This window comes from Chelonoidis abingdonii, chromosome 10 (genome assembly GCF_003597395.2).
Source record: "Chelonoidis abingdonii isolate Lonesome George chromosome 10, CheloAbing_2.0, whole genome shotgun sequence".
Classification (NCBI taxonomy): domain Eukaryota; kingdom Metazoa; phylum Chordata; order Testudines; family Testudinidae; genus Chelonoidis; species Chelonoidis abingdonii.
The window spans coordinates 67,330,854-67,340,021 of record NC_133778.1 but is presented as its reverse complement, the minus strand read 5'-3'; the positions used below and the strand labels follow the sequence as shown (position 1 = coordinate 67,340,021).

General features: G+C 43.6%; 1 long non-coding RNA gene across 2 annotated transcripts in view; it reads left to right on the top strand.

Annotated features, from left to right (window-relative positions):
* Positions 1-824: 824 nt before the first annotated feature.
* The window catches only part of LOC142047407 (uncharacterized), a 23,438-nt gene continuing 15,094 nt past the window's right edge, over positions 825-9,168 (top strand). Inside the window, exon 1 of one of the 2 annotated variants that reach the window (XR_012656673.1) lies at positions 825-2,461. This is a non-coding gene — a long non-coding RNA (uncharacterized LOC142047407). Of the gene's footprint in view, positions 2,471-9,168 lie in introns of both variants that reach the window. The other variant, XR_012656672.1, reaches the window with a different exon arrangement.

Below are 9,168 nucleotides of genomic sequence, written 5' to 3'. Positions count from 1 at the left end.
CTGCCCCCCTGGCTCCCTCTTGTGGCCAGGGAATGCCCTGCCCTTTATTCTCCCTCATCCAGGTCCTTTTTCAGAGACTCCATATATTGCTCTTCCAATCCCCACCATTACTGGGGGTTCTGGGTTCATCCAGACAAATAACTCAAAAGTCAAACTCAAAGTCCCCCAAATCTGCCCTGAGGCAGGACTCTTACTTCAGAGCCTGGGGGATTTAAAGGGTTCTGCCAGAGAGTCCTTCCCAGAGTCAGCCATGTCACACAACGGCTTCAGCTCTCTTCTAAGGAACCAGCTGCTTGAAGTTCCCTCCCCATACCAGGTGTGGGGTTAGTTGGTTTAGCAAGCCTGCCCCAGCCTTCTCATCTCCTGCAGGCAGCTTTATCATCAGGCTTTGTCTACACGGGCAACTGAATGATATAACTTTTGTTGTTCCCAGAGGTGTGAAAAACACATACACACACACACACACGAAAGACAAAAGTTGCACCAGTGTGAACAGCTACTGCCACTCTTGGGGGATGGAAGTGTTTTGTCGGTGGGAGAGCTCTCTCCTGCCAACAAACAGCAGCTACACTGTGTGCCTTTTAGCGGCACGGCTGTAGCGGCACAGCTGTGTCGCTAAACTCTGCATAGTGTAGACAAAGCCAAAGCCTCATGCCTTTTGCTGTCTCAGAGAAATCAGGAACATAGTCGAGTTGAAAAGGAATTTACTGTTTGCCGGTGACAGCAGCATTCACTCCCAGAACTGTGCATTGGTGCATGGATTCAGTAATAATAGTTTAGAAAGAGGCGGAAAAGCTAGAAGTGAGTGACTGTGATTCAGATAAAGAGTAGGATCTAAAGTGTGAGTTAATTATTGCCAGAGAGGAGAGACGGGACATAAATCTAACTCCAGCCAGAAAAGAAAGAGCATGTGCAGAACGCGTGAACATGAGGTTAGAAAGTCTAACAGGGGAAGAAGTGCAATACCTCAGCCTGGCTCAGAGCCTGGCAGCTCAGAACGCTGGCAAGAAATAGAGCACGAATGGCGGACGAAGCACCTTCCAAACAAACTCTAAAGAAGATTGCGGAAATATTTGGAAACCCTGGAGAATATACCCTGACCCTGATGACATCAGGGACCTGACTGCAGAGGAAAGGCAACCCAGATCAACATGGTGAGCCTGACCAAATCTGAAAGAAAACTAAACCAGGAACAAGCTAGAGGAGAGAAGCCCTGAGGTTCAGCTGAACTCTGCGCGCCACATCTGCTATGGTATGACTTGCCTGCTTCCATTTCCCCAACTGTAAAATGGGGATAATACTTCCGCACCTACCTCACACAGGAGCCAGGAGGATTAATTATGTTTGCACAGTGCTTAGTACAGATTAAATGTCTCCACTCACACAAATCACAGCTCCCCCCCTACAAGCTGAAGAAGCAGTTACTTGTACTCAGCTGCAAGTCTCCCGGTGTCAGTCCACTAGGCTGAATCTGGTGTGTTCTCAGGATGTGGGCCTTGGCTCTGGAGCTTGTTCTCTTCAGAGTCTGCCAGAACTCAAGCTTGGCATCCTTCAGGATTCAGTACAAGACTCCTCTTGTCAGGCTGGCTTCTGAGCTGATGGGCTCCGTGTTGGATAGTGGTGGCTTTTCTATCGTCAGATGATTTATTGTCAGTGGGTGGGGACGAGAGGCGGGGAGACGTCTCAGGTGCTTTTCATTTTGAGACGCATGCCTCATTTTGGGTCTGCGCCAACCCCACTGAAATCAATGGCCTTTCACTTTGGCCCATAACTTTGGATGTAGTCGTGAAAGGATAAGGCCTTTTCCTGTAGCCATCCACATTGTAAGGCCTAAGGCCTTTGTCTGCAGCCAGATTAGAAGGCAGCAGCCATTAGCTGAGAAGCAGGAAGTCACGTCCTCACATTCCATCTAAATTACATTAAAACAATGTAATATCAGGCTGCTAAGAAGGAGACCCTGTCCTAACAACACCCACTAGCACCAGATAAAGAAACAGATCTTAAGATGGTTAAAGAAAACTTAGTTTAATAGCATCCTGTCTGGCAAGAAATCACTTATCAATAGTTGTGGTTGTGAAATCCTGGTTTTTTTATTGTTTTGTCATTATGGTCCCCACTTTGATTGTTCCTGTCTGTTACGTAATTAATTTACCCCTAGCAAAATTAATTAAGATGGTGGGGTAGGATTGGTTAGAGAATTTTGTTACACTGTGTCTGATTGGCTAGTAAAATTTTAGTATAATGATTGGTTAAGTCATAGCTAAGCACGGCTCAAGTCTCACTATATAAACTGGGATCCAAAAGGAAGTTCTTTGGGAAACCAGCTCCAGGACACAGCCCCAAGAAGAGAGCTGCCAGACCTCAATACTCTGCCAATGTCATTGTGCAAAAACTGGAGTCCCCCAGATGGACCTGATCGTGACTGGCCATCAAAGAAAGTTCATTTGTCTCATCGGGAGTGGTGAGCATTGTATGTGTAGCAAGTGCATTCTGGTTTTTGCTGATTGTTAATAAATAGAGGTTACAAAGGCTATTACTGTGTAAGGCTCTTTCCACTGGTAAAAGACACTGTACACCCACAAAAGATTAAGCTCTGAGTCCACAGGGAAAGGGTGTTTGCCCAGAGCTGACAGAGAGGTAAACTTAGGTGCCTTTTGCCTTGAGCCCTAGGAACTGGGTAAAGGTGGGTGCCCTAGAGTGTGTGAGCAACAGAGAATTTTGTAAAAACAATGAGGAGTCCATGTGGCACCTTAGAGACTAACAAGTTTATTTGGGCATAAGCTTTCGTGGGCTAAAACCCACTTCATCAGATGCATGGAGTGAAAAAATACAGTAAGCAGTATATATTGTGGCAAATTGCCAGCACTATGATGGGTCTTGCACTTTCTCTTCTGGGGGGGCAGGGTTCAGGGCATCATTTCTTGCCCCTGAACTGGGATATTAACTGCCCCACTAGTGTCTTAGAGGAGGGGAGTGGAGAGGGAGGGACCCAGGCCCACACTTTACTCCAGGTCCCAGCCCTAGGGATAGCAGTAAACCACTTGAACTAGCAGTTCCTTCTCCTGGGCTACTTCCCTCTCTTGCCCTTCAGTTTGTGGGTGCTTCCTGCCCTCCCTCTGCACAAGCCAGGTGTCCCTTTACCTAGGATCTTGGTCGTCTTAGCCCGCCACAGCACTTCTCTAAACTTTCCTCTGCTTCCTTCCAAACTGCTCTCTGCTCCAACACCAATCCACTCTGCTTCAACTCTTCCCCTTGTCTGATTGATGCAGGGTTTTTTTTATCAGGTGACTGGCTTCAGGTGCTTTAATTAATCTACAGCAAACTTTCTTCCCTCTACAGGGAATAAGGCTCCCTTCTAACTGTCTTCTGCTGCTCTCTGGCCATGCTATATGATAATATATTACAGCACATGAAATGATGGGATTCTTGAATCCAGTCCCCTGCTTTAGTGGAGGCAGCATGATGTATTGGCTGAAGCAGACATCAGGGTTAAGTGATCTGGGTTCTTTTCCTAGCTTTGTCACAGTGTTACTGTCTGTGCCTCAGCTTCTTTTCTGTATGGTGAGGATTATGTTACTTCCCTACTACACAGGGCTGTTAGGTGGGCAAAGTGCTCTGAGATCCACCAATGGATCACACTCCGTATAGTTTCAGACAAGGGTTGTGGGTGTCTAACACCATCTCTGACAATGTCTTCCAGGAAACTGACTCTAAAAGGAATATAATGTCAACCTATCAGAAATTGGGCCTCTTAGACTAATTGGCTGCCTTCTTCAGCTAATTTCTGGCTAGCCATGATTACTCTGAGCTCCTCTTCAAGGAAACTAAACATGATTCCATAATGTGATGCAATTGCAAAAAAGGCGAATACCATTTTTAGGTGTTTTTAACAGGAGTGTTGTATATAAGATATGGGAGGTAATTGTTTTGCTCTGCCGGTGAGGCCTCAGCTGGAGTACTGCATCCATTCTGGGCACCACACTTTAGGAAAGGTGTGAACAAACTGGAGAGAGCCAAGAGGAGAGCAAGAAAAATGATAAAAGGTTTAGAAAATAAGACTTATGAGGAAGAGTTAAAAAACTGGGCATGGTTAGGAGAGTGTTATCAGGTTCTCTTTCAGTCTTCAAATATGTTAAGGGGTGTTATAAAAAGGAACCAGTGATCAACTATTCTTCATCTCCAGTGCAGGGAGGACAAGAAGCGATGGGCTTCATCTGCAACAAGGGAGATTTAGGTTAAATATTAGGAAAAACTTTCATACTGTACATCTAGTTAAGCGCTGGATTAGACTTCCAAAGAAGACTCTGGAATCTTCTTCAGTGGAGGCTTTTAAGAGCTGGTCAGACAAACACTTGTCAGGGAGGCTCTTGGTTTACCAGCTTCTTCCTCAGTGCAGGAGGCTGGATCAGATGGCTTTTCAAGGGCCCTTCCTGTCCTACCTTTCTATGAGACTATGAAGTTTGATAGTGACTGCTTTGTGTAGTGCTGTTAGGACTCAGTGCTGTTATGTTGAGCACCACCTAGTGACTAAAGTGGAAATAATGGGTTTCTTTTAGGAGGCCTTAAGCAATTGTATGTTTCACTCTGCTGGTGACCCAAAGATGGCTTATCCGAATGCAAAGCCACTCTAATATGTAAGAGTTACAGTTGCTCAAGTACAACAGCTTCCAGCCCAAACATTAAAAAACTAGAACTCCACAGAAACATTATGTCAAAGACACTACACAGCAACCAGGTAGCACCTTTTAACTTATGGAAAGTGAAATCTTCCTGTGGCCTTATTCGAAACTGATGGATGTTAGATTATATGCATAGATGGGGCAGGGACATTGGCCTAGCATATTGTGGGCATTATATATGTAATCAGAGCTGATCAGGATAAGCAAACTGTGAAAATAACAATACTTTCCAGCCAGGCCTTTAACGGTTATCAGTGTTGGATTAGATTGGAAAGCCCTCTGGGGATAATTGTATCACCCTGGCTTTGGCTGAGTGAAAGTGTGGGTGAGAGTGAGGGGACGATGGGCCTGGCCACTGCTAGCATCTAAAAGCCCTGGCTTTTCGCTCCAGGCTTGTGCTTTTCATGCTGAATGGCCAGGGATCCAGTCTTTGCTCCCCAGGCTGGGGAATGTGTGATTTTTAACACAGTTAATAACTGTTGTATTAACCCAATGGAATAAATGGGCCAAAGATGTTACCATAACCCCACCACTTTCTGACATGAAACAGTGTCAGCCAAGCTTTGGGGTTTGGTATACAGAAAGACATCAGTGCGCTTAGTACCATGGCAAACACACCATTAACAATCCTCTTAACCTTGTATTAAAGATACTACAAAGAAAGAAAACCAGTTACAGCATTTGAAATGTAAAGTGTTAAGTGAGGCTTTTGTGTTACCAACATCCCTCGTTCCCTTTCCCCTTAGCTGGGGAGAGTTTTAGAAGGAAATAGCCCTTGTCCAACCGTCTCTTAGAGATTATTAAAGATGGGATGACTGGCCTTTCAGGGAAAAGAGAGGACGTTAGCTGAGATGAGCTGGACTCTGGAGCTGTAGTTGTTGCTGTTGCTAGAATCCCATTGTAGCCTCTATTTAAAATTGAATTGATAGTTGTGGGTTAAACCACAGCGTCCCTAATGAGTGAGTCCATCTGGCTCCTGTGTTGCTACAGTTTTAAGATCAACAGGGTGAAAGTTACCTTCAGTGATTCTCTTAGATTGGGAGGTTCTAGGAACATATGAACGAGGACAGTGACCACAAAGTTAAAAGTAAGAAATCTTGTTTGTATTATAAGTTATGCTCACATGTACATGTATAAAATTGGAGTGAGTCCATGCAGCAACCAATGCCGTATTCATACTCACATACCCCAAGTTATCACCGAGTCAGGTGGATCTCTCAACAAGTGGCTGTCGATAGAGGGCTGATTCCTGCTGGAGTCTTCCCTTGGGGCTGTCTCACCCATTCCATACCAGGGAGCCCTTTTATCCTGTGTTACGACCACCTTATGCATGTGGATGAGGGTTCCAAACCCCTGTTCCTTATCTATACTTCCACACCCCATACATTTTGGGGTGCCCTGCTTTTCATAAGTTGTCCATTCTCATTAGCATCTCATTAGTATCTATGTAAACATGTTCCCATGGTAACCTGCGGTGAGAGCGCAACTTTCCATGATGTTACAATCAGATGTACTGTGGTCTAGACAGGTACACTGAGGCATATTTTCCTGAACATCACCTGTTGCCACAGTAATCTTGTAACTTTGCTCGCACAGGCTATTTCTTGGGTCACCTACTTATGTCAAACCTTCATAAACCTGAGGCCTGACCTGGCCGAAGCTGAAATCTTACAGGCCTCAGCCTTGCATTGCCACCTTACTTTACTCATATACCTAACAGAAATTCATCTCTCCTAAATACTTATCAGTCTTATGCTCCTTATTACATCTTCTATGCTTGCACAGCCCCATGCTCACCTATGATGCTCAATAAAAAATACTCTGGTGTTTTAATGTTAAGTTGGTGGTTTTATTTGAGGCTTGTTACCCTTTGATAAATATTTTTCTTGCTTGTTTTATGGCAGAAGGCAAAAACTGCAAATGTATGTTTGTAGTTACAGGGAATTTCTGGAGTGCCTTGGAAACAGAAAGTCTCATTGTGCCAGGGATTGCTTCGGAGCGGTGGCACTTTGCCCAGAGTACAATGTTAATTCAGCTCCACTTTCACAGATAAAAAAAGCCTGTATTAATTAAAGGAGGGAACGGGAATCACTCTGATTTCCAGTACAGCCAAAACTCCTAATTATAACAGCTCTTGCAAGTTCCATTGTAACTAAGCAGCTATCAGCATTTCCATTGTAAACCCGGTTTTTGTTGGAATTTATAAATGAGCAATAAATTGGGTGGTAGACAAGGGTCCAGATTCTGAACTCACTTTGTAAATTAGGGGTGATGCCACTGAAACAGCTTCATCATCTCTCACATGGATTTCTTGTTAGAAATCCATAGGGTCTTAAGGGCAGCAGACTGCAGACAGTGTCTGGTCTCCAATTCTACGCTTACGGCCCTAATCTAAAGAATCTTGTGTGTGGATGGGGCTGCCTAGCTACTGCATAGATAGGGGTGAGATATGCACATTGTGGAACTGGTGGCTCTCCTGTCTCACTCCTTTTTCCAATTCCCCTCCACCTGTGTAAATGCAGAGGAACAATGGCCCCTGAATCAGATGTGTAGCTGCAGTTGGAAAAAGCTGACAGACTGTTGGGAACCATTAGGAAAGGGATAAACAATGAGACAGAAAATATCATAATGCTATGGTATAAATTCATAGTATGTGCACAGCTTGAATATTGCGTGCAGTTCTGGCTACCCCAACTCAGAAAAGATATATTAGAATTGGAAAAGGTACAGAGAAGGGCAACTAAAATAATCAAGGGAACTTGGAGGGAGGAGCACAGCAGGAAGGAAGAGTTTGGAGGAGGCACTGGAAAGTCAGTGTGTGTGCATGTGGCTGGAATGCTAGCTGCAGCTGCAACATCTCTGTAAATAGTTTTTCTTCATAAAGATCCAGTTTAGTTTTAGAAATGTGGGGTCCTTCCATGTTATTACCTAGCACATGGTACTTGAAACACTGAGCTAGGGTGATCAGATAACAAGTGTCTATCATACAGAGAGCTCCAGTTTATGAATATAAAGAGGATGAATAACAAAGACTCCATCTTTTTATAAACAGTTTAAGATCATATAGTAGCTTACAAGCCCATGGCAATTGTGTCACAGCACAGTAAATCAGAGACAGGGATTCATTTGGGACACTTTGCAAAACAGAGGGAAGTTTGCTTTCCTTTAATTCCATGATGACAGGTCAAGGCAGAAGGCTTCTAGATTTGTAGCTATATTTGAGTTTCGGGGTTTATTTAAGCAACTCTCATTGCATTTGGGTAGCCGTAACTGCTATAAGCTAATTATATGCATTCATCTAATAGAAAATAGAATCCATCTCTGAACATCCTTAGTCTTATTATTTACATGTACATGATGCAAATTATATCCAGATAAAGTTGAGTCATCACCATTGCACATCTGTAAAGTGTCGCAGAGCCTTTGGTAACATTGGGATGATGGAACGACACTTTTGTCTCTTCCAGAAGATGGTCATTTTAAGTAATACATCTTCCAATTTTTTTTTTTAAAGTAAAGAGAGAAATAAAAAATTGGTCTCTGCTGTGAATATGCAATGCAGAGATGCAAAGGAAGTTAAGTTGACAGACAATTGAATTTAATTGAAAAAGAAGATTAAATAAAATGAGATTTGAATATGAAAAGCTAATCTGAATTAAAGAAACAAGCCACTTGCCTGAAGAAAGAAATCAGAGGATGAAAATGATTTTATTTTGCATCTGAGTATTAGCGTTGTGTAAATCACTATGGTGGTGAAATACTCCCCCCCTCCCACGAAAGTTTTCTTTTTACATTTGAAATTGTTTGGAACAGTGTTACAAACTGCAGGGAGTAGGGATCTGCTTTGATTTGTTATTATTAGGGGATTTATCTTTGTGAACTTTGACTTCCCTTATCAATTGTCCACAGTCCTAACTTGTGATTTATATTCACTGCTATCAACTTCCCCTTTTTTCCATTTGTTAGATATATATTTAATTTTACAGCTGCCTTCACTTCCCCTCTAAACAAGGTTGTTTGTTTATTTTTTTAATGAATGCAGTCTTTTTGTCAGTTGAGGTGTTCTAGCTTTTGGGACACCTAGTAAGGTGATATGAATGATAATTGGGAATCATTTCAGATTTTTCTGATTAAATTTTTCTTCCCAGCTGATTTGGCTCATAACTGTTTTCAGCTTTGTGAAACTGGCCCTATTAAAGGTAGAGGTGTGTGTGTGTGTGTGTGTTGTGATGGGGCAAGGCCAGATGGCTACAGTAACGTACTGAGAAACAGGCATGTTAGCCTATTGGCATCCCAGGGGTGGGCAGGCGAAGCCCGCCCACTTCTAAAGGACCTCCCCCCAGCCTAAGGGGAGGATCCACAGGGCTAGAACACCAAGTGATTCCGGGGGACAACGAATGAAAAAAACAGGATCAGGAGTGAGGTCAGAGGGCTAAACTAAGGGAACCGGATGGGGAAACCGAGCAGAGAACCCCGGACAACGCCCACT